The sequence below is a fragment of the Mauremys reevesii genome, linkage group 1 (assembly GCF_016161935.1).
Source record: "Mauremys reevesii isolate NIE-2019 linkage group 1, ASM1616193v1, whole genome shotgun sequence".
Classification (NCBI taxonomy): Eukaryota; Metazoa; Chordata; order Testudines; family Geoemydidae; genus Mauremys; species Mauremys reevesii.
Genome location: NC_052623.1, coordinates 305,163,655 through 305,189,613, shown reverse-complemented (window position 1 = coordinate 305,189,613; position 25,959 = coordinate 305,163,655). Strand labels below are relative to the sequence as shown.

At 46.0% G+C, this 25,959-nt stretch overlaps 2 protein-coding genes across 12 annotated transcripts in view; one reads left to right on the top strand and one right to left on the bottom strand.

Moving 5' to 3' along the window:
• Positions 1-25,959, top strand: part of TMEM117 (transmembrane protein 117) — a 326,908-nt gene that overhangs the window by 70,630 nt on the left and 230,319 nt on the right. The gene's annotated exons all lie outside the window — the stretch shown is intronic.
• Positions 1-25,959, bottom strand: part of LOC120386205 (P2Y purinoceptor 1-like) — a 56,630-nt gene that overhangs the window by 29,577 nt on the left and 1,094 nt on the right. The gene's annotated exons all lie outside the window — the stretch shown is intronic.

Sequence of the window (25,959 nt, the reverse complement as noted above, 5' to 3'; positions counted from 1 at the left end):
ACCACAAAGCTTGCGAGGCAAACTGCCACTCCGGTGCTGCCCCTGCGACCTGCCGTTTCTACAAAGAGCTGGACGCAATACTTGGGGGCAACCCCACCACCACTCCAAAGACCACCATGGACACTTTAGAGCCCAGTTCAACAAGGCAGGAGGAGGAGGAAAGTGGGAGCGAGGGTGCTGAGGAGCAGAGAGAGAGCCCGGCATCTCTAGATGCATGCAGCCAGGAACGGTTTTCAAGCCAGGTGGAAGGTAGCAAGTCGCAGTGGATGGTGCTTAGGGAAGAACAAACATCAGAGGAGGTGCCCGGTAAGCAGCTTTTATTTTGGGGATGAAGTTGTTCAGTGCAGGCTTTTGGGGCAAGGAGGGTTAGGGCTGCATGCATGCCTAGATGCGGAATAGGGCATTGATATTCTCTCTCACATCGCGGTAATTGGCCTCAGTGATCTCTTCAAAGGTCTCATGCAGAAGCTGGGCAATCCGCTTGCGCAGGTTCCTTGGCAGTGCTACTGTGCTTCTTGTCCCAGTAAGGCTAACATATCCGTGTCGCTGTGCCGTGACGGGTGGGAACATTGCTGCACACAGGCAAGCTGCATATGGGCCAGGGCAGAAGCCGCATTGTAGTTGAAAACCCACTGTAAGCGAATGGACTCACCCCTGCGGCGCCTCCTGCTGGCGTCCTTCCGGGAATTGGCTTCCCTGATCTCCGGTGCCCCTTTATCTGTGGTGCTGCCTCTCAGGGTCTCCCCTCCCCAAAGAACCCCCACCCGCTATCCCCACCTCGCCTCAGTCATAGGCTACTGCCAGTCACCAACTCGCCCTGGGACAGACTGCAGTGTCAGCCACTCATCATAGGCAAGGTTGGGTCTGGACCTGTTGCCTCTCTCTGGAACCCAGTGCCTCTATGAGGTCTTGGACAAGGCCCTGCAGCCTGGGGAGTTGCCAGCCTGGAGCACCCCAGCCCCTCTGGCCTTTCCCCAGCCCTGCCTCACTCTAGGCACCCTGAGTTTCCCAGCAGCCAGGCCCCTTTCTCTCTGAAGGCAGAGAGAGACTGTCTGCTCCTAGCCCACTGCCCTCTTATAAGAGCCAGCTGAGCCCTGATTGGGGCGTGGCCACAGCTGAGGCTGATTCCCCAGTCAGCCTGGGCTGCTTTCCTCCAGCCACAGCCCTCTCCTGGGCTGTTTTAAGCCCTTCATGGCCAGAGTGGGTGACCACCTCACTACACCCACCCTTGCTTCTCAGGTCACCCTCAGCAGAGAGATATCTTGCAGGATGAACTCATCTGTGGAAAATGTGGGGACAGTGTTCAGTATAGGCCCCCCCTACAGCTGTTGGCTCTCCCCAAGGCACACAACCCCAGAGGACAGTACAGCCATGAAACAATCAGTCCCCTTTGCCCCTGTGCTTACTCACCATTTTGGGGCTCCTGTGGGTTATGTGCACTCACTTTGGGACAGGCAATTTCTGTGATTGTGTAGACTGTGCTTGTCTTTAAGTACAGCTAAATCATGGCTCTGTCTGATGTGAACAATGCTGCCTCTGTTAAGTATTGCATTTTGGCTTTACAGATGCAGCCTTGAGATCCCAGCAGTCCTTGTTATCAACGGCTGAAAGACTCCAAAGAATCAAAAAGGCCACGTAGAAGCAAAGAGGACATCCTGCATGAAGTAATGCAGCAGTCTCTTAATGAAAATCAAAAAGTTCAGGAGTGGCGGGAGAGTGAAAGGAGGGTCCGCCAACAGAATGCGGATTGCCGGCACCAAAGCATGGAGCGGCTGCTAAGCATGGAGCGCCAAGCAGACTTGATACAGGCACTCGTAGCAATGCAGGCGGAGCACTTCCACACCCACCTCCCCCTGCAACTCTTGTCCCAAAACTCTTTCTCTTGTGCCCTCATGTCACCTCCAACCCACTTTCCCTAACATCTGGGTTCCTATCACCACCAGCTGCCTCCAACATCTGTAACTTCACCACCCAGCCCTGCAAACTATGATCCTTACCCACTGCATTCAGTCCCCTCTCACCATGCATTTTAGCCAGCCTGAAGTGCAGCACTCATTGCACAGCACTCCTGACAGGAAGGCTGAGTATGAGAACAGGACATACGTTGTACCATTCCTCACCCCGTTGTCCTTTCTGTTTCCCAAGCAGTTGTGTTTCCTTTCAATAAATAAATTTTCTTTTCAATAAACAATTTTTTTGGCTTTGAAAACATTCTTTATTATGTATCAGAGGGGTAGCCGTGTTAGTCTGGTTCTGTAGAAGTAGCAAAGAATCCTGTGGCACCTTATAGACTAAGTTTCTCTTTCAAAGAGAAACTGCTGAGCTCCAGTTCATCTGCAAATTTAACACCATCAGCTCAGGACTAAACAAAGACTGTGAATGGCTTGCCAATTACAGAACCAGTTTCTCCTCCCTTGGTTTTCACACCTCAACTGCTGGAACAGGGCCTCATCCTCCCTGATTGATCTAACCTCGTTATCTCTAGCTTGCTTCTTGCTTGCTTATATATACACCTGCCCCTGGAAATTTCCACTGCTTGCATCCGAAGAAGTGGGTATTCACCCACGAAAGCTCATGCTGCAAAACGTCTGTTAGTCTATAAGGTGCCACAGGATTCTTTGCTAATTCTTTATTATTGCATTAAATAAAAGATACCTTAGCTCAGGAAAGCAACAGGAACAGCAAGTCAGTGTATCATATGTAGCAAACACAGATTCCTACTAACATTGGAACCACTGCACTTCACTCCCAGGCAGGGCACCAAACATTAATCATGGCTTTCAGCCTCAAATTGCTCCCTCAAGGCATCCCTAATCCTTGCAGCCCTGTGCTGGGGCCCTCTAAAAGCCCTACTCTCTGGTTGTTCAAATTCAGCCTCCAGGTGTTGAACCTCCGAAGTCCATGCCTGAGTGAATCTTTCACCCTTCCCTTCACAAATGTTATGGAGGGTACAGCACGTGGATATAACCGCAGGGATGTTGTAATCGGCCAGGTCCAGCTTCCCAAACAGACAGCGCCAGCAGCCCTTTAAACAGGCAAAAGCACACTCCACAGTCATTCTGCATTGACTCAGCCTGTTGAACTGCTCCTTGCTGCTTTCAAGGCTCCATGTGTAAGGTTTCATGAGCCACGGCATTAAAGGGCAAGCGGGGTCTCCAAGGATCACAATGAGCATTTTGACTTCCCTTACGGTGAGTTTCTGGTCTGGGAAGAAAGTCCCAGCTTGCAGCTTCCTGAACAGGCTTGTGTTCTGAAAGATGCATGCATCATGCACCTTTCTGGAGCAGACTGCGTTAATGTCAGTGAAACGCACACGGTGATCCACAACTGCCTGGAGAACCATAGAATAAATATCCCTTCTGATTTATGTACTCGGAGGCTAGGTGGGCTGGTGCCAGAATTGGAATATGCATCCCATCTATCCTCCTCCGCAGTGGCATAGCACACTGCAGCGCTTGCCCTACTGCACTCTCTGAGGGCTAGTTTAATTCACAGTGCTCTACATCTGCAAGTGTAGCCATGCCCTCAGAGTTTAGCAGAAGCTAATATATGGTGTCAGCCTCTCTTGTTGCTTTATCCATTTTTATACCCATCAGTCAAAATGAAACCACAGAAATCTAATTAGAAAATTTTCAATAGCCTTTCTAGTTGAGGAAAAAAAAAATCAAATACAACAACTGTATAACTTTCAGGCCTGTTGAAAAGGGAAAAATGTGGAAACATAGAATAGAAGCATATTAACTATTCAAGGTTGAAGTGATAAACCTGCAACACTAACCCTATTTTCCAAGGTCTAGATTTTAAACACTGAATGTCTGATTGCTAAGTGCACAGCCAATCATTTATAGGCACACATATCTGTATACATATGCAAATCAGGGGTTGTGCTTGCACATCAGAGTTTGAACATGGGTTTTGAGATTATGGTAGTTAGTATTAACTGAATAATTAAATTCTCAAAAATCCTCTCCCAGTTCTTGCTAATGTTAAAAATTGAAGGAGTTGAAAACTGAAAAATGACTACAAAAAAATTCTATTTTTCTCAAAAAAGCCCAAAGCTTTTCAGCCAAAACCAGAAAGATTTTAGGTTTTGGCTGAAAACTATTCAGTTAAAATTCAAACATTTCCACAAAAATTTCCAGTAAAAATTTAATTTAGTCAAAAACCCAATTTTGCATCAAAAACATTGTTGACAGAAAATCTTGAACCAGCCATTTTCAGTAGACACTGTAATGCAGAGATGGACGTGCCTCCTTTCAGCTCAGAGTTCACTTTACAGGGTAGTAGAGGGCACAAATGAATATGGCCACATAATAGTACATGCCACTCTTCCTACATACATTACTTTATATCATGCCTATTGGGGTCAGTCTTTCATCTGTGAAGTCAATGGGAGTTTTGCTATGGACTTTGGATAGGCCCTTAATCTTCCTTCAGCAATTTCTAAAATGGGGAGTGAAAAACCACCACCGCACCACAGACAAACAAAATCTCAGCCTTTGGAACAGCAAATTACAGCCTGCAGGTGATACTTGCTGAAGAAACTTAAGGCTGCTTTTTAATTTTTTGTGTTACTATTTTATTATTATTTTAACCTCAGTTCTTTTTCCAGTTCCCTGTGAAGCCATGGCATCCTTTATTCTTCCTGAGAGCCTTCAAGTCAAATCCTCTATTTCCTAATCAAATGCCCTGACTGCTGTGGGAACTTTGCCTGAGCAAGTTCCTCTTTTCAGAGGAACTGTAGTCTGTTGTATCTTTTAGGATTTCTTCATCCTTCTTCTGCGGTCATAAATTGTAACGTTTCCTACCACTGCTCCTTAGTCTCTAGACTTCTTCAATCATTATTTTCATTTGTTGTTCTGCAGTAGCATCCAAAACCTCCAGGATTGATGGCCCATTTTACTTGGCACTTGGGCCAACACCAGGGCTGGCTCCAGGCACCAGCCCAGCAAGCAGGTGCTTGGGGTGGCCAACGGAGAGGGGGGGCATGTCTGGCTCTTCGGAGGCAATTCAGCGGCGGGTCCCTCACTCTCTCTTGGACCGAAGGACCAGCCGCCAAATTACTGCCAAAGACTGAAGCGGCAGCGGTAGAGCTGATAGCGATCACAGTTGTTTTTTTGTTTTTTTTTTCTCTGCTTGGGGTGGCAAAAACCCTGGAGCCGGCCCTGGCCAACACAAAGGTAGACATGGTCTCTGTCCCAAAGAATTCACAATTAAATAAACTGACTTTCCTGAAATCTTGGTTCTGTATGTATTCTGAACTAGGGTGAATTCAATGATCTTGTGATCATTAGTACCCAGGTTTTTCTCTTATTCTTATGTTCTTAATCAGCTATTGTCTGTTGCTGAGGAGTAGCTTCTTCTCTAATTGGATTTTCTTATTTCTGGGTCCTAAATTTAAAAACCTCTTTGATGAATGTGCTCAGATCTCTGGATAGTTAAAACACTAGTTATAACCAACCATCACAGCTGGAATTTTAGAATTACTCAAGAATTCATAGACTAATATGAATAATGTGTATATCTGTGGTAACTAATTTTCTTATGGGTGATAGAAAAATTAATCAAATGACCTATATACTATTGTTTTGTTACATCTAGTGTTAACATTTTAAAATTAACATGGAGTTTTCAGTGTGATTCAGATTAAATACATGTACATGTATTGAGGATTCTTTCCCCCTTCTGCTAAATAGAAATATTCCATAAAAGGGAGGAACAGGAGGAGGAGGAGGAGGAGGAGGGAAGAGAAAGAAAAAGTGGCCTGTGGATGTGGGGAGGTGCATGAAGACACTGAGTCATATTAATACATAGTTGTTTCTAAAGGATTGGAAAGGATCTTTGTTAATCTGAAACACATCATTGAATGAAGGCATTATTAGAAGTCTCTTTTTTGACATTTTTTCTCCAGATCTGTTCAAAATAAGTAAAACTCATTGTATATTATTAATCTAGGAATTCATGTGGTGGTAAATGACTTAGGGGAAAATTCCCACATACTCCTACAAATCTCTGCATGCAAAGATTTCTAACAGTTGCTTGAAATTCTTGAGTGCTCTGTGGCTTGATTAGAGATTTTTGAGCTGTCATCTTCTATGCTCATCTAGCAAAATGTGGGTTGGAAAGTTATTTTTAAAGCCCTTTTTACTGCAAGAGAAGCAGCAGGACTGGGATGGAGAGCATAGCTTCTAGTAAAAGTTAAAATGAAACATTGACAATTACAAGCTTAGAACCTATTTAAATGAAAGGAACCTTGTGAAAAAAATTGTGATAAAATTATTTTAAATTGGGAACACGTTCTGAAGTGAAGAGCAAAGATACACAAAAGGTTCTCCTTATTTCATATGACCCATTGAAATATCTCCATTGTACTTAATAAATAATGAAAACCGAGAACATAATTGATAGTGGTTAACAGTAAAATTTGACGCCTGGGATTAGTGCTATTAATTAATAATAAAATCAAAAGACCATTTTAGCAATAAAAATGCTTGTACAGCAGGGAGAAGCAATTTCTGCAATACGTAAGCCTCTGTAGCTGCCGAAGGAGGGCCACTGTGCAATGGATAGAGCAAGATTTGAGGAGATTGCTCAGGGCTTCTGGATTTTGCCATGGAGTTGGAATATTCCATCCTGTCACCTCTTGGACAATGGAAGCTTTCTGCAATCAACGGTGGGAGGTGAAAACAAGCTTTTTCCTGTTTGACCCTTGAACCTTTAGTCACCATTTCCTGGTAGAAACACAGACATTTATAACTGGAAAGAGTCTGAAACACCCAGCAACATCCTGGTTTCTGTGCCACACATGGATGTAACTGAAAAAACTTCTCAGGAAGGTTAAACGAACTTGTGGCACAGAAGCCAGTGTGTTGCTGGGGCTGAACTCATCCTTTTCTTCTTCCCCGGGTTCTATTGTCCCACTGTCAATATGGTGAGCCAAAAAGAAAAGGCTTTAGGATTTGAAAAAGCCTAATCTGTGATAATGAAAAATCCTTTGTCCAGATATAATCCAAATGTTACCTTCTGAAAGTATTCAGTGCCCTGCAGTTATAGGAATGGGATTTACATGCACATACAAAAAAAGATAAGCATAAATTAGGATAAAGGAATTATCATAGAAAAAAAATCCCTTCTCAGTAAATTTAAACTAAAATCAATCAAGTGAGAGTATAAATCTAAATTCAGTTTATGTTCAATTCCTCTGACTCAGAAATATCCACCTTCTTAGGGATATCAGATTTTTTCCAGTTATAATTGTCTGTGTTTCTCCCAGGAAATGGAGAATAAATGCTCAATTCTCAGTTTAAGCAGGATCAGACAGGAAAAGTCTCGTTTTCACCTCTCAGAGTTGATTGCAGAAGGAGTCCAATGTCCAAGAGGCAGTAGTCTGGAATATTTCAACTGCATGGCCATTAAAATCCAGACTCTCCCTATTCTACCCTGCCTTAAAATGTGCTTCCACAGATAAAGTGATTCACAAACGTAACCCTTCTGCCAGGTGGAGCCAGTAGCAACCAGGGCTGGGTTCAATATTTAGGGGTTCCTTTTCATTGATACAACACGGAACCAGCTCGAGCCCCCACCCAGTAACCTGGGAAATTTACACACCACCTGGTCGCCTCTAAGAGGTAATACTTTCCCACTCGCAAGCAGAGTCTGAGTGTAGAAAAAAAACTTTTAATTAAAGGGGAAGTAACTCAGGGTTAATTTGGGAAAACATTGCAACTAGGGTTTATAAACATTAATCATGAGTAGAAGACCCACCCCCAAGTAGGTTGGGCTGTGTCCATTTCCCCTCAGGTTCTGATGTCCAGCAACCTAAAAGTCCCTTTTACGTGCCCATCCCTTCTCTGCACCCAACTCACAGTTGCTGTCCTTGGTCAGTGCAGACCCAGAGTTCAGAGGTGCAGAGTTCATGCTCCCCCCTCCCCCGGGTGGGGTAAAGAGGTAAACCTTACTTGCTCCTTTGCTTGGGCACACGCTCACCACCTCTCACTGCTGGCCACCCTGCTGGCTGTTCACCAGCTGCTCCTGCTGGCCACCTGCTCACTACTCTCGCCATGCCTCTCCACTCTGCTGGCTGCTCATCACACCTCTCTGCCGCACCAGCCACTCGTTCACCAGCTGACTGTCAGTCGCCTTCCGCTGCCACCTGCCTCTCTGCTGTGACCTCTGCACATCAGTCTCTTAGGGTTTGGCTACACTTGCAGCTGTACAGCGCTGGTAGTTAAAGCTGTCTTCGTACAGCTGTGTAGGGAAAGCGCTGCAGTGTGGCCACACTGACAGCTACCAGCGCTGCAGTGTGACCACATTTGCAGCATTTGCAGCGGTGTTGGGAGTGGTGCATTATGGGCAGCTATCCCAGCGTTCAAGTGGCTGCAACATGCTTTTCAAAAGAGGGGGGTGGGGTGGAGTGTGACAGGGAGTGTGGGGGAGACAGAGAGAGTGGATTTTTGGAGCTGACACTGTGACAGCTCCCTGCCTTGCAAATTCTAAGGACTTGAAGATACACAGCACCAACCTTCAATCATTTAAAAAGTTTCGACCCCTTCCCCCACCCCTTCTCATTCACTAAATGCAAAAGCCTTCAGACCAGATAAGCAGCTGCTCCAAAACGGACACCCCTCCCCCACTCCAGGCTGCTTCTCTCCTCAAGCAAACACGAGCTGTGGACATTCATCCCCTTGCCTGCCTCTGCTGGAGCAAACAGTAGCTATGTTTGTCTTTTAGATAAGCAGCTCCGGGAGCCCCGAGTTCACAACAAAACAAAGAGAGGCATCACAACAAAACAAAGAGTGTTATCTTTACTTAAAAAGCATTATGGGAAGGTTCCGGAGTTACAGCATAGTAAGATTAATCACTGTTTAAACTGGCACCCCAGCGCTGCAAGAGCAGTGCTATAGTCGTTATTCCCCAGGCCGAGGTGGAGTACAGCCAGCGCTGTAGCCAGGGAGATACAGCGCTGTATGTGCCTTGCCAGTGTGGACGAGGAGTAAGTTACAGTGCTGTAAAGCCACCACCAGTGCTGTAACTCTCAAGTGTAGCCAAGCCCGTAGTAATTTTTAGGTCTTTGCAGACTGGTCAGAAACACAGTCCCACCACAACTGATTTCAGCTCTGATTGGGCATTTAACATAACAAAGAGGCTCCTATTGAAGCCTATTTAGCTCTGGTCTTTGAACAGTGGGGAGGAACAGGTTAAACCAGTCTAGGGAGGACATTCTTGGATGGGGATATCTGTCCCCACGCCTCTTACTTTCACAGGGCTCTGACATTTGAGCCCCTGGCTTAATGAGGGTCTTTCAACTGAGGTAAACTACATTTGGGACAGATTAAGCACAGTCCTGGTTTTCTGTATTCCTACAATAATTACAACATTGGTAACCATATTTCACTACCCCTGCATTCAGTACTAAGGTGATTTGTACCCAACACCAGACCATGTTGATTACTTTGACACCTCTGTATCTGCTGAATATGTAAGCAGAATAGGAGCAAACTGTATTTACATAAACACACCCAAGTCTGTCCTCCTCCCAGCTAGCTGTCAGGAAAGCATTCATTCAGACCCTGCGTACACAAATAATAAGCATAGTGCATGGAGTATCAGAAACAGTGGTTGGATTTTATGGTGATGAGCATCACAGGAATATGTTTGAGCTTTTTTCATTACATTACAAGCTACCAACTGTGTTTGTATCTGAGAATTACAGCAAAATAGAAATGCCTGTAAATAAATACATTTGTAAAAAATCATGAACTTGTGCAAAAAATTCAGCTTTCAGGGCTTACATGGAAAAAGGGTTAGGGCAAAATAGGGGAAGGATTTTTTTTAAATGATACCAATCCCCTAATTTCATCTCTGGGGGATAGTGTTGCAGCAAACCCCAGGAAGAGATGGGCTCAACAGTAATAGAGGAAGCTTCATCTTTTCTGCTTATAGTCTTAGATGTCTGTGGATGTGACTCTCAGAACTGCTAGCTACACAATGTAGCCTGCTGACATCACACACTTCATAAAACTCTTGGTCTGGCTTGTGCAGTCATGATAATATATCACAAATTGTATTCCACTTCACAATAGGCCTGAGCCTTAAATTACTGTCTCTAGTCTCTCTTTATTACAAACATAATTTCCCCTTTTATTTCTGATTCTAGAATATTCCATGACTTTAAATGTAAAGTTCAAGTTCTTGACTATTTCTTCCTGTTTGTTCTTTGTTGGTTTTTCTGACTGTTACAGTGTGTGTGTAGAGGTGTCTTACAGTAGGTGGGTGCCATCCCATTCCAAATTGAGAGATTGCAGAGATGGAATTGGTCAAAGGAAGCACTTGTGAGAGCAGGTGCTGATCCCATTACAGTAATAAAAAGGGAAAACATTTTTAGGGGAAAAGAGAACACAATAACCATGTATATCTACATGAATGATAAAGAAAACACTTCCCCACAGTACCTTTGGCCATAGTCACTTCTGTTGCCCACCTGCCACTGTGAATGCTCAATAGGCAAATATCCTTTTACCACATCACTTACTCCTAGGATTGCCAACTTTCTAATTGCAGAAAACCGAACACCCTTGCCCCACCCCTTCTCCAATGCCCCGCCTGTGCTCACTGCATTCCCCCATCCCTCTGTTGCTTGCTCTCCCCCACTGTTGCTCACTTGCTCATTTTCACCGGGCTGGGGCAGAGGGTTGGAGTGCAGGAGGGGGTGAGGCCTCTGGCTGGGAGTGCGGGCTCTGGGGTGGGGCTGGGAACAAGGGGTTCGGAGTGTGGGGAGAAGGCTCCAGGCTGGGGCAGGGTGTTGGAGTGTGGGAGAGAGTGCGGATTCCGGGAGGGGGTTCTGACCTGGGGCAGGGGGTTGGGACGTGGGAGGGGGTTTGGGGTGTGGACTCCAGAAGGCTCTGGCTGAATTCATTTGGGGCGGCTCAGGCAGCCCCTTAAATAGAAGCCGCACCAGCGCTGCCCTGGTATTTCCCAGGCCTCAGAGGCTGCTCTACCTGCTGTGAATCCTGGACACGTGGCTTGGGCAGCACACTGAGGACAAAAGTTTTTCCTGTTCTCTGGAATGCAGGGTTGGGGGGGAGAGGGGGAAAGAATTCCCCGCATGTGACATACACCCCCCCCTCTGCTTCCCCTGGCTCGCTGCGCCTACAGCGTAGCCCAAATCACAACAGCTCCAGGGAGAGAGCTGCTGCAGGCCCTCTCCTCATCCCCCCATTGTTTGTAGTGACCCCCAGCCCCTCTCCTTCGTCTCCCACCAGCCCGGCCGCTGGCTGGAGCCTCTGCACCCAGCTGCTGCCTGACTCCGCTCGGACTTGTTCCCGGGGGGAGCAGCCCAGCTTTAGCCCCATGCTTCTGCACAGCCCATTCATCCCCCAGAGGAGACTGACCAGCCCACAACCTGTTAACTGCTGGCTGCATGGTCCCGAGACGAGTCTGGCACAGCAGCCCCCTGGGAGCAGGCTACGGGGCCCGAGGCAGGTGGCGGCGGCTCGCCCTGGCCCCCTCCCCTGCTGCTGGCTGCATGCAGCCTCTGGGGAGCCAGTCCAGCTCCTCTCTCCACTCCTGTCATCTGGGGAGCAGTGGGCTGGGTAGGGAGGGGGCTGAAGGCACTTCCTAAAGGCCACAATGCCCACTCCACAGGGAGCCCCTGGCCACCGTGGAGGCTGCTGCCCAGGATTAACCATGCTGGCCCCAGCCTGCAGCCGGCTGCCTTTCCCAGCCCCTCCACTGGGATCCATCCCCTGCCCGCCAGCACTCGCACTACCCCCAAGTTCCACAGAAAGAGCTGCTGCAGCCCCCCTCCTCATCCCAGTGCTGCCAACTGGATTTTTAACAGCCCAGTCAGCACCAGCTCAGAAACTGGACACCTGGCACCCTACTTACCTCCTCATCCACTAAACTGCTCTCTCAGTCTGGTGTCAGTGGGTAGAGTAGTCCCAGGGTCCTGAGATACGCTTGTTTCCAGTTCCTGCCTAACTCTACCACCTAATCACCTATAGTGATTTCAGCTTTATTTAGTGGCTGAATAGAAGGGACCTCAGGAGAGTTCATTCAGTTTTGCTGCTGTCCTCTGTGGCTTCAGTGAAGGGCTCTTCCTGTATTGTACCCTGTTGAGGAGTTATCTCTTGCTGCAAAGTTCTCTCGACAGCTTAGGCTCCTCAGGGAAAGGAAACCAGTAGGTTATAGGACTCCTCAGCAGAGTCCTTGCAATAAATTAGGAGCCCTTTACCCCTTTCTCAGTTCAGTTCCACTGCCTAATCAATGCTGATCTATATAGTTATAATTAGGGCCCTACCAAATTCACGGCCATGAAAAACATGTCATCCTAATACTGTACTATAGATTTCATGGGGGAGACCAGCGTTTCTCAAATTGGGGGTCCTGACCCAAACGGGAGTTGCAGGGGGATTGCAAGGTTATTTTAAGGGGAGTTGCAGTATTATCACCCTTACTTCTGCGCTGCCTTCAGAGCTGGGCAGCCAGAGAGCAGCAGCTGTTGGCAAGATGCCCAACTCTGAAGGCAGCGCCCCACCAGCAGTAGCACAGAAGTAAGAGTGGCAGTACCATACCATGCCACCCTTACTTCTGCGCTGCTGCCTTCAGAGCTGGGCAGCTGGAGAGCGGCGGCTGCTGACTGAGGGTCCAGCTCTGCAGGCAGCAGCACAGGAGTAACAGTGGCAATACCATACCATGCCATCCTTACTTCTGCGCTGCTGCTGGCAGTGGCTCTGCCTTCAGAGCTGGGCTCCCTGCCAGCAGCCGCTGCTCTCCAGCTGTTCAGCTCTGAAGGCAGCATTGCCACCAGCAGCAGCGCAGAAGTAAGGGTAGCAGTATCAAACCCCCTGCCTACAATAACCATGCAAACCCCACCAGAACTCATTTTTGGTCAGGATCCCTACAATTACAACACCGTGAAATTTCAGATTTAAAAAGCTGAAATCGTGAAATTTACAATTTTAAAAATCCCATGACCATGACATTGACCAAAGTGGACTGTGAATTTGCTACGGCCCTAGTTATAATGGCTCCAAAAGTGTCATAGAAGAAAATCTAGATAGAAAACTTATTCAAATGAAGCTCTCACTCTAGCCGTACTTTCCTCTGTTCTCTAACAGAGGGTGGCAGAGAGCTCCTGACCCCCTGGAATTTCAGGCCACATGGCTTGCATGTTTAAATCATATCTCCTGCAACTACTTGACAAGGAAATTCTTTGAGTGCAAAATTGTAAGAATAACACACTGCCATCTTTATAAGAAAGTACTGTTCAGACTTTGGGTAGTACTTGCATCCTCACCATATCTTGTTCTCCTGGTATCTTGAGATGAAACCCTGCCCCTATTGAGGTCATTGACTTCAAAGGAACCAATGTTTCCCCATTGCGTCTCTGGATCCAGAATTATCAGCCTGGTACACTCTATTCCTGTATTAAGGCAAGAGTTGTTTTACAATTACCAGGTTATGCCTGTCCAGTCAGGCCAAAAGGCGACTGCACAGCCAAACACCTCATTTTTAAGGCCATGCTTCTTTAGATATGCATATTCTTAATCCACGCCACACCTCTTTTTTACTCTGTGCATTTAGGAGTAAGGGAATGGACACAAAAGGCGCTTTAGAACAGGGACGCCCAGAGGATTCAGGGGGCCCGAGGCAAAGCAATTTCAGGGGCCCTTTCCGGGCAGCCCTGGGAAAAATAAACATTTTAAAACCTTCCACATCTCGGCACAAACCCAGTTTTGAGAAATCTTCTTTTCAAGTCACCTTTACAAGGTATCACTGGTTCTCAGCATCAGCTAGTGCTAAAAGGCACTAAAGCTCATTTAAAGGGTTGGACAAATATTTTCTGTCAAAACTTTTTTTGGATTGAAAACTAGGGGTTTTTAAAAAGCAGAAAAAAATAGGGACAATGTCAGCTTTCCTTCAAAATTTGTTGTGGTTTTTTTAATTGAAAAGCTGAAATTAGTCTGCCAAAACCTGAACATGGTTTGGGGTTTCAGAAGTATTTGGCCAAATATTTGCTGCTTGCTGTGTTTGTTTAAAGAAACAATAAAAAAATTCTGCTTAAAAAAAATCCAAAATATTTGAACCACCTCAGCTTGTGACCAAACGCCTGAGCCCATCCAGTCAGAGATTTTTCCAGGTTTCTGATACTCTGCTGGCTTCCTTGACTCATATCTGTCTCCATAACTTTGAGTTCATTTAGCTTAGAACATAAGAACATAAGAATGGCCATACTGGGTCAGACCAAAGGTCCATCCAGCCCAGTATCCTGTCCAGCAGCAATGACCAATGCCAAGTGCCCCAAAGGGAGTGAACGTAATAGGTAATGATCAAGTAATCTCTCTCCTGCCATCCATCTTCACCCTCTGACAAACAGAGGCTAGGGACACCATTCCTTACCCATCCTGGCTAATAGCCATTAGTGAACTTAACCTCCACGAATGTATCTGTTTCCTAGAGACTGGCTCCATGGGATCCCTCACAAACTAGAGGCGGTTACTGTGAGTTTGTCTTTAGTGTAGCTTATGTACATACTCCATGAACTGAGCATTTGAGCTTGTTCCAGAATCTGGGATGAGCCTATGCTGTGAAAACTGAAATGCTCAAAATAACACATGCACGTGAATGGATACAGGGTGCTAAAATTAAATTAACCCAGGGGTTCTCAAACTGGGGGTCGGGACCCCTCAGGGGGTCACGACATTATTACTGGGGGTCACGAGCTGTAAGCCTCCACCTCAAACCCCGCTTTGCCTCCAGCATTTACAATAGTGTTAAATATATAAAAAACGTGTTTTTAATTTATAAGAGGGGGAGGTTGCACTAAGAGGTTTGCTATGTGAAAGGGTCACCAGTACAAAAGTGTGAGAATCACTGAATTAACCCCTCTGAAACCTCGGGGAATGCAGGGGCGGGGGGTCTCCCTTGGTAGGGTTGGGAAGGAGGTAGGTGGTGTAGGATATTGCTCTTCTCATGTGATCCCTCCCCCATGGAAAAGCTAACAGCTTGGCTCTTTGTGTTAAATAGCTGTCTGCAAGCCTCAAACTGCTGAATGAGCTTTAGGGTAGGGAAGGCTGTGCCTCCCCAAACAGTCTGGCCCTGCCCCCTATCCGACCCCCATCCACTTCCTGCCCCCCGACTGCCCCCCTCAGAATCCCTGACCCATCCTGCTCTTGTCCCCTCACCGCCCCCCTGAGACCCCCTCTCCAACAACCACCCCAGGACCCCACCCCCCACCAACCCCCTGTCCCCTGACTGCCCTGACCCCAATCCACCCCACCGAGTGCTGACAGACCCCGGAATGCCCATGATCCAACCCCCCCTTCCACATTCCCTGACCGCTTCCCCAGAACCTCTGCCCCTCCCTGTCCCCTGACTGTCCCCGGGACTCCCTGCCCCTTATCCAACCCCCCCAGCCCCAGCCCCCTGCCATGCTGCTTACCCCCGCCTCCCCCTTGTCCCGGAGCCTCAGCGCACTGCATCCAGGAGCAGCCCTGGACAGCGCTGCAGCGGCCTGGCTCCGGCGCCCCTTACCATGCAGCTCTGAGCGGGGAGGAACTCAGGCCCCACTGGAGCCACACTGCTTTAGCTCTGTCCAGGGCCACTCCTGGATGCAGCACGCTGAGGTGCCGGGGGATGGGGGAAGGCGGGATGGGGCCGGAGAATTCTCGTGGGGGCCTCTGAGGGGCCCGGGGCCTGGGGCAAATTGCCCCACTTGCCCCCCCGGGTGGCCCTGCTTTAGAATTCTGCTTAGTATGTAGGGCTCTGCTTATTGCTTAGCCTTACTCAAGCTGACATATAGCTTCTCTTCTCACTTGCACAGAAGTGCAAGAACCTTGCATTCCATCTTGCACACTTACAAGGCTTTGCAGGATTAAGTTAGTGGTCTTGCAGTTAAAGACTCTTAAGCACAGTGAATATTGACTTTCACCTTTGAGCGTTCAAATTTGTGATGTTACCATTATGTAGGCTTTTGTATTTTTAATGTAATACATATGTGTACAATCAGACATATAAAATTACATTTTCCCAAATAAGTCAAATTTAATTTTAACCTTCATTTCTCTTCATTTTCAGTTCAGAATGAATTTTTTTTTTACTTTTTTCTAAAAGTATTTCCTTTCTAAACCACACACACCATCACATGATCACTGCACTCAGTGAATATTCAAATACCATAATGAGAACAGATTAGACTGGAAGCTCCTCTAGCATAGAATTTGTGCTCTTGTATATGTCTAAAGTACCACACATATTTATGACATGCTATAATTAATAATGCAATATTAAGTATTGCTGGGACTTAATCCTGAAAAGTTTCAAGTGCTTTGCACCATACAGGATTGGGCTCATATTTAATTAATATTAAGGTAAATTATACATGTGTGACAAGCATTCTGGAGAAAAGCACAAAATATAATTACCGATAATGAGTAATTATACTCTTGGGGTTAAGATTTTAATAGTGTTGGAAGAACCACATAATTGTGCTGGTTGCATTTGGATAACAACTCAGTATTCAGATATTTCTGCAAACATTTTCTATAGTACCCGAGCCCCTTTGGTCTGCAAAACAGGCCTAGAAAACTCATGCAAATGGGCATTCTAATGGATTTCCAGAACTTTCTGTGACAGAGTGAGATACGTCTGCATCAAATTGTGAATGTCATCTTGTCTTGTGAATACCATTTTGGTTTCAAGGGCTCAATTCTGGATGGTAGCCTTCATGTTGGAGTGTGACCTTCATGTTGTGTTGCAACCTCTGTTATGGAATAGAGCATCCGTTTTGTATTAGGGTCTTGATATCTTTTTGAATGACAACCTCTGAGAAGTTGGCACAGAGTGACATCAGCTCTGATTATCTCTCATTGGCCAGCCCAGCCCAGTGGACAATGGGCTCTCTGCGTGGAAGCATGTCTGGGGAAAGGGCTGGAGTTTTCTTAGCCTGGACACAGGGAAAAGATTCTCAGAGAGACTGAATAGAAGCAGATATATTTTCCGCAAAGGGGAGGCTATACCATCACATGCCAGACAACTGGGTTGGAGAGATAGAGAACGAAGGAGGGACTTTGTCATGCCCAAAAAGTTGACCAGACCTTGGACTCACAAGAAGGGCTGAGATCAGACTAAAGGGGTGACGGCATCTTAAGAAGGTTTGTTATTTTGTAAAGATCTGTAATTTTAGTGCCTTCTTAAGAGTACAGTGACTGGGTAAGATATTCCTTTGCTAAGCCTGTGTTCCTTGCTTGCCTGCCACATTGTCCCTGAAGGGGTTAATGAAAATGCTCAAAGCACACACAGTGAGGTGGAACGCTGAGGGAACATATCTATGTCACTGCGGGTGTGGGAGGTCTAGGCACTGGTTTCAGCTGGATTGGAAGTCCTACATCCCAAGCAAGTCAGGCAGACAAAAGGTCTCCCCTGGGACTGTGTCTTAGAATGCAGAGCTGCGGGATCCAGGAGCTCGGTCTGCTCTCAATGAACAGGTGTCTATCCAGAGTGGTGACTGGGCCAGGTTGTGACATATCCCATATCTGTTAGGCTGGAACTATCACAAGAAAAGTTTTTCTTGCGGTGTTTTGGTAATTCTGGTTCTGGCCCGAAACAGGAAGCATAATTGTCACATAAAGATGAAAAGTCATGAAATAAAAAGTTAATGTAACTCTGTCAAATCTCTGTAAAGGCTGAGTTCAAGTGAAGGACAAAGTATTGAGTCTAAACCTATTTTGTCAAAACCAGTTCACTGATCTCTACTTACTAGACCAGGAAGTTCAGTCTGAAAGAAATATCTTTTGAGCATTTTATCTTGAAGACTGTTGATTAAAATGTATAGCCAATGGATTTTGACTACACTTGTACTGCAATATTAAAAATGTTCAAGAGACCAAATAACCAATCTCAGTCAATTTATTGTCTGTAGACAAAACAGTACAATACGACAAGGAGACATACAGACCCTCCTTCCTGGAAGCAAGTCTTATCTTGTAGCGTGTTGACCTTATACAGAAGGTGTGCTTCCAAGATACACCCTCAAATACTCTTCTATTTATACTGTGGTTGTTTACAAGCTAGAAGTCATATGACACTTAAAGTTTAACCCACTAGTTTGTGCCAGTTTTGTCCTTTGTACTTTCTTATCTCGTTTTGAATATACTACATTTCAAGTGTTGATGAGCCATGAAAGTATTCCCTAACTGTACTTGGTGCAAAGTATTGATGTGGACACAGCAGCAAAATGGGGACGTACACATGCAGGCAGCAACTTTTATTGAACTTTAATACAAGGGAAAGGCGCTACCTGCCCATCACCCAAACTCTCCAATATCAGACATTTACTTGGTTCCAGTGTGGGGGTTACAGGGCTTCTTACCATATAACCCATAATGTGGGGTAGGGACTCCTCAGCCTACACCTAAGGACCTAGCTCTCATGAGCAGGCCAGATGGTGCAGCAGGGTGGGGACCTTGGCCCGTGAGGACAACAAGGTCTGACTTCGGCCTGCAAAGGCTGCAAGGCCTCACCCTATCACACGAGCCCAAGGCCCATCACCAAAATTCCTAATCTTTTACCTCTGGGAACCATTCATTTTATTCTCTTAACTTCACTGGAAACCAGCTAAATAAATAAGCAGGATATCCATTAATAAGTTCTGTAACACCTATTTCTTAATTGGAGAAGGAGCCTTTTCCATGGTTATTGCCTTCTCCTGTAGCATCTTCTGAAGCACTGGGAGTTTGCAGACCCCCTTTTCCTACTTCCTTGCTCGAACTGCCTTTTTCCCCCATAACAGGAGAGTGCGCTCTGCGGACCCCCACACCTCTTACAGCCTTGTACCTGCCTTGTGAGTGAAAACATTTCCCATTGTTAAATGCAAAGCACACATTGGCTTTTATATCTGCATTTTGAAGCTGAGGTTTTAGCACTGGCAATGCCAGTAATAAGGAGTCATACACTCCAGCCAAAGATCCTGGTCTATTTTATCCTAAGGTAAATCAAGCTTTGCTGCCTCCCTCTGCCTAAATTCTCTGTCATATCTTAACCATGCTTCCCACCCCCATATGTAGCATGAGACCCCCGCTATTAAGTGCTAATACTTAAACAAGGAAATACACTTTTGAGGGCTCCTCTCACAAATTATACTCATAAATGTGAAAGGCTGTGGACCAGTTCTCAAAAGTTAGAGGCACCTTAGGTGCAGGATTTGTTCTCCTCATTTTTGTGCTTTTTGCACCCTTCCTGTGTCTTCTCTTCCCTAAAGAGTAAGGTGAATGAATCCACAAATCCCCTTTACAAATCTTTTCTTTAACTGCTTTAGACAGATGATTCCTGAGTGTGTGATCCAATCCCGCATAAGCTCTGGGACATCAGCAGTCATGTCTCCAGCTTGTGTTTCGTTAGGAATGATGCCACATGGTGACAGGGGGACCTCCCTAATTGCTCTGTATTCCTTTGTGGGATATCAGTCCCATCCCAAATCTTTGACAGCGCTACCCTCTCATCTGAGAGCGGCCTACTCTTACTAGGCAGGCTGCCAAACCTATGGGACACCAATGCCAATGATTTTGCCAAATCAGCCCATTCCCTTAAGGAGGGGTGTCTGAAGGAGGAGGGACTTGGGCTGTTACCCTAGCCCCTGAGCACAGAGGCTCAGTATCTGAGAACCCCGCTGCCGCATCCTGAGGATGATTGCTGGACTCTTGTCAAGTTATGGGAGTGAGGTGCAGTCCCAGGTATACTCATCTGCTCCTCACTATCCTCAAACTTAGACCCCGAATCCATCACGTGGACCTCCTGTATGAGGGGTTCTGGGACCAAACCAGGAAGGACACACTTTTGACTCTCCACCATCTGAAAAATGAACCATCCATGCTGAGATCCCAGCTCCTCCCTTCAACTTTTAATTCTTCTCCTGTGCCTGTTGCAGGCCATTGGTCCTCACCTGAGCTCCATTCTTGAAAAGACTGAGCATGTCCTTCCCCACAGGGCTGTGTCTTGTGGCAGGTGGGAGACCGTATGTCCGTCAGGGGGGCTCTTGGAGTGGGCAGCTGCAAGCCATACCCTTGGTCAAACCCACAAGCCTCTCCCCCATCCAGAAACTAGATGTGGGGGGCAAACAGCAGGACACAAGGAGCAGTGTGTGCCCATGGCTCCTCCTCCCACATGCAGGGGTAGGGGTGGGGGCTGAACCAGTGGACCCCACTCTGTCAGGGTCACCCAAGGCTAGGGTGACCAGACAGCAAGTGTGAAAAATCGGGATGGGGTGTGGAGTAATAGGAGCCTATATAAGAAAAAGACCCCAAAATCGGGACTGTCCCTATAAATTCAGGACATCTGGTCACCCTACCCAAGGCCCCACCCAGCCGCAGTACTGGCCTTCCCCAGCGAGTAGTGGGAGAGGAAGGGGCCAAAGCAACAGCCCCAGCTTGGGCTAGGATCCTTCCTCCCATTGGAGGTGCACCCTTGGTGGGTGGTGGGGTGGTGGTAGAAGCTGGTGTCATAGGTCTGGCTCTGGTAGGGCCACCTGATCACACAGAGCCAAGGCCTTCCCACCACCAAAGTGGTACCCTGTGACCCCTGACTCCCTTCAGCAAAGGGAGTGGAGAGTGCCATGGCAAGAAACTCTACTCTGGCCAGGCCACTTGCAGCTGCACCATGTGGCCCCTGGCTTTCCCCTCCATGAGCAGGAGGCCCTGGGCTGCAGGCCCAGCCTGGGCTGCACCAGGATCCCAGTGGTTTCCCCATGCGGCCCCAGCTCTCTCCATCTTGAGCAGGGAGGGCCACCAGGCAGCCCACATGGTATTCATCTCCAAGGGGGCTCCTGCCCTGATGCAGGATGGATGTGGGGGAGGGACCCCTGGCTGGGGCAGACCCTATGCCCTGGGGAGAGGGAACCCAGAATCCTTAACCTGCCTTCCTCTGCATCCTGAGGTGGAGGAGGAGGGTTCCAGGCGTCCAGTTTTTGACCGGAATGTCCAGTCGAAAAGGGACCCTGGCGGCAATGTTAAAAGTCCGGTTGGCAGTACAGCGGGGGTCTGGGTCTAAGGCAGGCTCCCTGCCTGCCCTAGCTGTGCATGGCTCCTGGAAGTGGCCACCAGGTCCTTGTGGCCCCTAGGTGCATGGGCAGCAAGGGAGGCTCCGCACGCTGCCCCTGCTCCTAGTGCCGGCTTCAAAGCTCCCATTGGCTGGGAACCGTGACCAATGGGAGCTTCGGGGTTGGTGTCTGCGGGCATGAGGGCAGCGTGCGGAACCTCCCTGGCTGTCCATGCGCCTGGGGGCTCCAGGGACCTGGCGGCTGCTTCCTGGGAGCCATGGTAAGCGTCGCTGTGACCCCGCACCCCAAACCTGCTCCCACACCCCAAGCCCTTGCCCCAGCATGGAGTCCCCACCTGCACTCAAACTCCCTCCCAGAGCCCACGCCCTGCACAATGCCCCAACCCCAATCCGGAGTCCCCTCCTACTCCTGCTCCCCCCAACCTCTCATCCCCAGCCCCACCCCAGAGCTTGCACCCCCAGCTGGAGTCCTCTCCCCCCCCCCCCGCACTCCAACCCCATGCCTCAGCTTGGTGAAAGTAAATGACGGTGCGGGAGAGCAAGTAATGGAAGGATGGGGGATGGAATGATAAGGGGTGGAGAAGGGGCGAGGCTGCGGGGCAGGGGTGTACGGTTTTGTGCCATTAAAAAGTTGGCAACACTAAGGAGGAGGACAATGACTGGTGATGCTGGAAGCTGCCAAAAGAGGCTCCATATGGCCCTTGCACTGGGCTAAATCCTAAAAGCTGGGGAATGCTGGCCAATCAGTACCGCTTTCCCCCAGCTGGCCAATGGGTGCTAGAGACTCCCAGGGGAGAGGCTACCTATTGTCCCTTGGCAAGTGTCTCCTTCCTTTTCCGCAGGAATGTCTCCATTCCACCACCAGCTCCAACAGGTGGGTGGGATTTCATTAATCGTTGCTTTGACAGGTTTCCTATTTTCTAATGCCAAAGCTGATTTCAGCTTTGCAAAGTGCTGTTGGATACCTGACATGGGTGAACAGAATTGTGGGAAGTGCATAATATAGTCAGTTAACATAAATTCCCAAGAACATATCTATATCTATATCTAATTTTATATTTATATCTATCTATAAAGTATATTAGTACCATGCTTATAATATGTATTAATGTGGTGAATATATTTCTAGCATATATGTATTGGCTAACAAGACATTCTACTTTTCAAGTCATGATAAGGTAAAACAGGTTGATGGATTCTGACCTATTTTTATACAGACTGTACACCAATCTCTCATATTCTCTCCAGTGCAAATTCTTTTCACACTGTTATAAAGCTAGTGGCTCATTCAAGAATTCACCGCTTATGTATGTTGCAAATTATACTGAAATTATGAAATCAGAATTAAGGCAGCTAGAGGGCACTGTGGTTAAACATTTGTAATCCATTATTTAACAAGACATAATTTACTTGCCAGAATGTAGTTGTAATTCAGAATCAACAATAGTTTTAAACTAACCCCTCATGTCTTCTGTCATTTGTTACAATGCAGCGGATGGCTCGAAACTACCAGGAAAAAATAAGCAGCTGAAGGGTATTTAGTTTGCCTGTTTCTGAATGAAGAATTGAAAACCACATATAGTAGAGTAATGATTCCCCACAGAAGAATACAGTCATTACAAAGCACACGGATATTTACCACTATCTGCACTTGTTCAGATGTTGAGAGCATCTAACCATTAATCTATGTGTCTAATTATTTTTCCATATATGTATTACATAATTGATAAGGAAGGATGGTATCCATATGTTATATCGGGACCTTTCAGAGTGTAAGTAGGTGACAGATGGGATATTTCTATATATGCCAAAATTTGAAGTCAACTATCTCTGGCTCTCAGAACAGCTAGGGAAGCAAACCTAAAGGAGTTATCTAACGCATGCAATCCATAAAATGTATTTTATGTTTGATGTCTGACCTGGGTGCTTGCAAAACTGAGTTAAATAGAAATTCCTTCTGTATAACCTGATCAGTCCCTTCACACAATAACAAGTAATATTTGTATCCATGGAATGAATTTTGCTTAAGGAAGGACTTCATGATTTGACTTACTGAGAATGACAGCTTTTGAACATGCAAGAAAAGATTAAAGGTCAGATTCTGCCACCTTTATTTCTCCTGAGTAGTATCTTACTCCTTGAGTAACGCCATTGAAATCAATGGGATTACTTCCAAAGTAAGCTATTACTCAGTGAGAGTTAGGCAAGCTGAAACTGGCCCTAAGTAAATTGTTATGAATTAAGAGGGACAGGTGCCATATAACTCACTCTAAATCCATCTGCTAATCTACAGTGGATATGCTATGTGTGCATAGCTGATTGATAAAATAATAGATTGGTTCTGCTCAAAATCCATCTGAACAAAGCATACAGGATACTACAATGAAAGACTGAGGTTTGCAGCATTTCAAAGCATGTAATGCACAACAATGTTCTGCATCTCCTGTATAGAAACGATGCCCATTAAGTACAAGGATTACATTATTTTTTACAATACCAGAGATGTTTTGGCTTGATGTACCATAAAAGAAAAATTTGCATACTGATCATGGTTTTGCAAGTGTATATATATCGATAGCTATATATGTCTTTAATGCAAGGTTTATATCTGACATGTCTAAAAGCTGTTAGCTGCATAGATTGCATGCTAATTAGTAATTAACCATTTATTTAATTAGACCATCTATTTGGTGAATCATTCATTAATCACACCCACTTTGGTGCTGCCAGCTGTTGGTGGAGATTGTGCAGCTCAGCTGGGATTAGTTTCATGCTGTGTGTTGCAGCTGCACCATGACTCAATTGTTCTCTGCCTTTGTCTGTATTTTAGACAGGAAGGTAACAGTGTTGGTAACTGCTGACCCTGGTTATCAGTCTTGAGTTTAGTGTGGTGGAGTAGAGCTCATGCCCAAAGCAAAGATAAAATCCTTTGTCTTTAGGGAGTGAGATTTTTTCTTCACAGGCTGCTCATAATCTAGCCAATTGTTCCAACATTGTCTTGTTATTTTCCAGTCTCGCTGAGAAATGTGTGTGCACGCCTTTGCAGAAATTCTAAGTGTATCCTCCAGAACAACTGAATTTGCAGGATTTGCAATAGAAAAGCAAACAATAAATACAGATAATGAATTCTTGTTGCCTAACACCTAGCTATCCTCTTTCTGTGAATATTATGCAAAGTGTACCTTAAAGAATGTTAATTGGAAACTGCCATGACGGTTTAAGAGAAATGATTGTTTGTAAATGTGTTAATACTTTTTAAGATTTGTTACCAGCTCGACCTTCAAGACTTTTAATTAAGACAACTGATTTTATCAGTTAAGTTGTCCGATGCTTTCAAACAGACATACTACTATAATAAACCTCAGGAAGGAAATGAAATTTTAGTGGGCAAGGCATGAAAAGAACCATGCTGACCTAGCCTAGTCCTCAATTTACAGAGAAACCACTCAGGATAATTGATTCCACTCATAATGACTCTGAGCCTCAATATGAGAGTAAACTCCTTCACATTAATGCCCTACCAGTTCTAGGGTATGTTTGAAGCAGTGTGACATGCAACTGATTATTATCTCTCTTTTCCTTCCCTCCATCTCAAAGGAGACTTGCTTGAGTCCCTTCTCCTTTGTGGTGTTAAACGTCAAACTTGCAGTACATCAGGGACTCAACAGAGTATACAGTACATTACACATTTTAAATAGAAACACTGTATTTAATAAGGAAATCCAATTTTGTATAATCTCAGAAGTCTATGGAGAATAGCTTTTCCTTTATTTATTCAAGTAAAACTAATGTAAATGGTGGCAGTTTTGCTCTGCACCAATTTTTTTGTGAGTGCTTAAACTAAGACCTCATGTACATGACTACTGAAGCCTGAAAACTACTTTTATTTGATCATTTGATAATCCCTTAGGTACAAACTTGGTCCTCATAATGATTTTGTTGTTGTTGACACTAAATTGTAGATCTGGATATTTGTTATACTGAACAAGCAGAATTACCTCTGCTTGCACCTGTTCACTCTTCCTTCATACATTATATTCTGATCAGATGTAGACAGGCTGGGGCTGATCCAACTCCTGTCGAAGTTAATACAAGCCTTTCTATTGGCTTCACTGGAGATTGAGAAGGACACACAGAATAAAGATACACAGAGATGGATTTAAGTGTCTCGCTGCAATTTTATTAACTTAATACTTGGGGGTAGGTGCTATAAACTCCACTCCCTCCCTCTATCCCCCCAAGGGGTTATAGGGTTCCTACCACATCATAACCTGTTACTTGGGGCAGATCTTCCTCAGCCTGCCCCTAGGACCCAGCTCATTTCTGAATCCTCTCTGCCTCTCAGATAGGAGTAGAAGGGTACTAAAGGGGGACCCCATTCTGTGAAGACTTCAGGTCTCGCCTTCTCCCATAGGTGCAAGGTCCACCAGTGAATCTCAAGGTCTCTTTTATCCATGGAAGCTGGCCTTTGGCTTTTTTCTTCACTGGCCACTGGAAACACCAGCACTTATTAATAGATCCACAGATCTTAAGGTCAGAAAAGGCCATCAGATTATCTAATCTCCTGTATATTACAGGCCATTACATTTCACACAGTTATCCCTATCTTAAACCCAGTAATTTGTATTTGGCTAAAGCATACCTTTCACAAAGGCATCCAATCTTGATTTGAAGAGATCAAGAGGTGGAGAATCCATCACTTCCCTTAGTGGTTTGTTCCAGTGGTTAATCACCCTCACTGTTAAATTTTCTTGCTTTACTTGTAATTTGAATTTGTCTGGCTTTAACATCCAGCCATTAGTTCTTGTTATGCTTTTCACTTCCAGATTAAAAAACCCTTTAGTACCCAATATTTTCTCCCCATGATGGTACTTATACTCTATAATCAAGTCACCTCTCAGTCTTTTT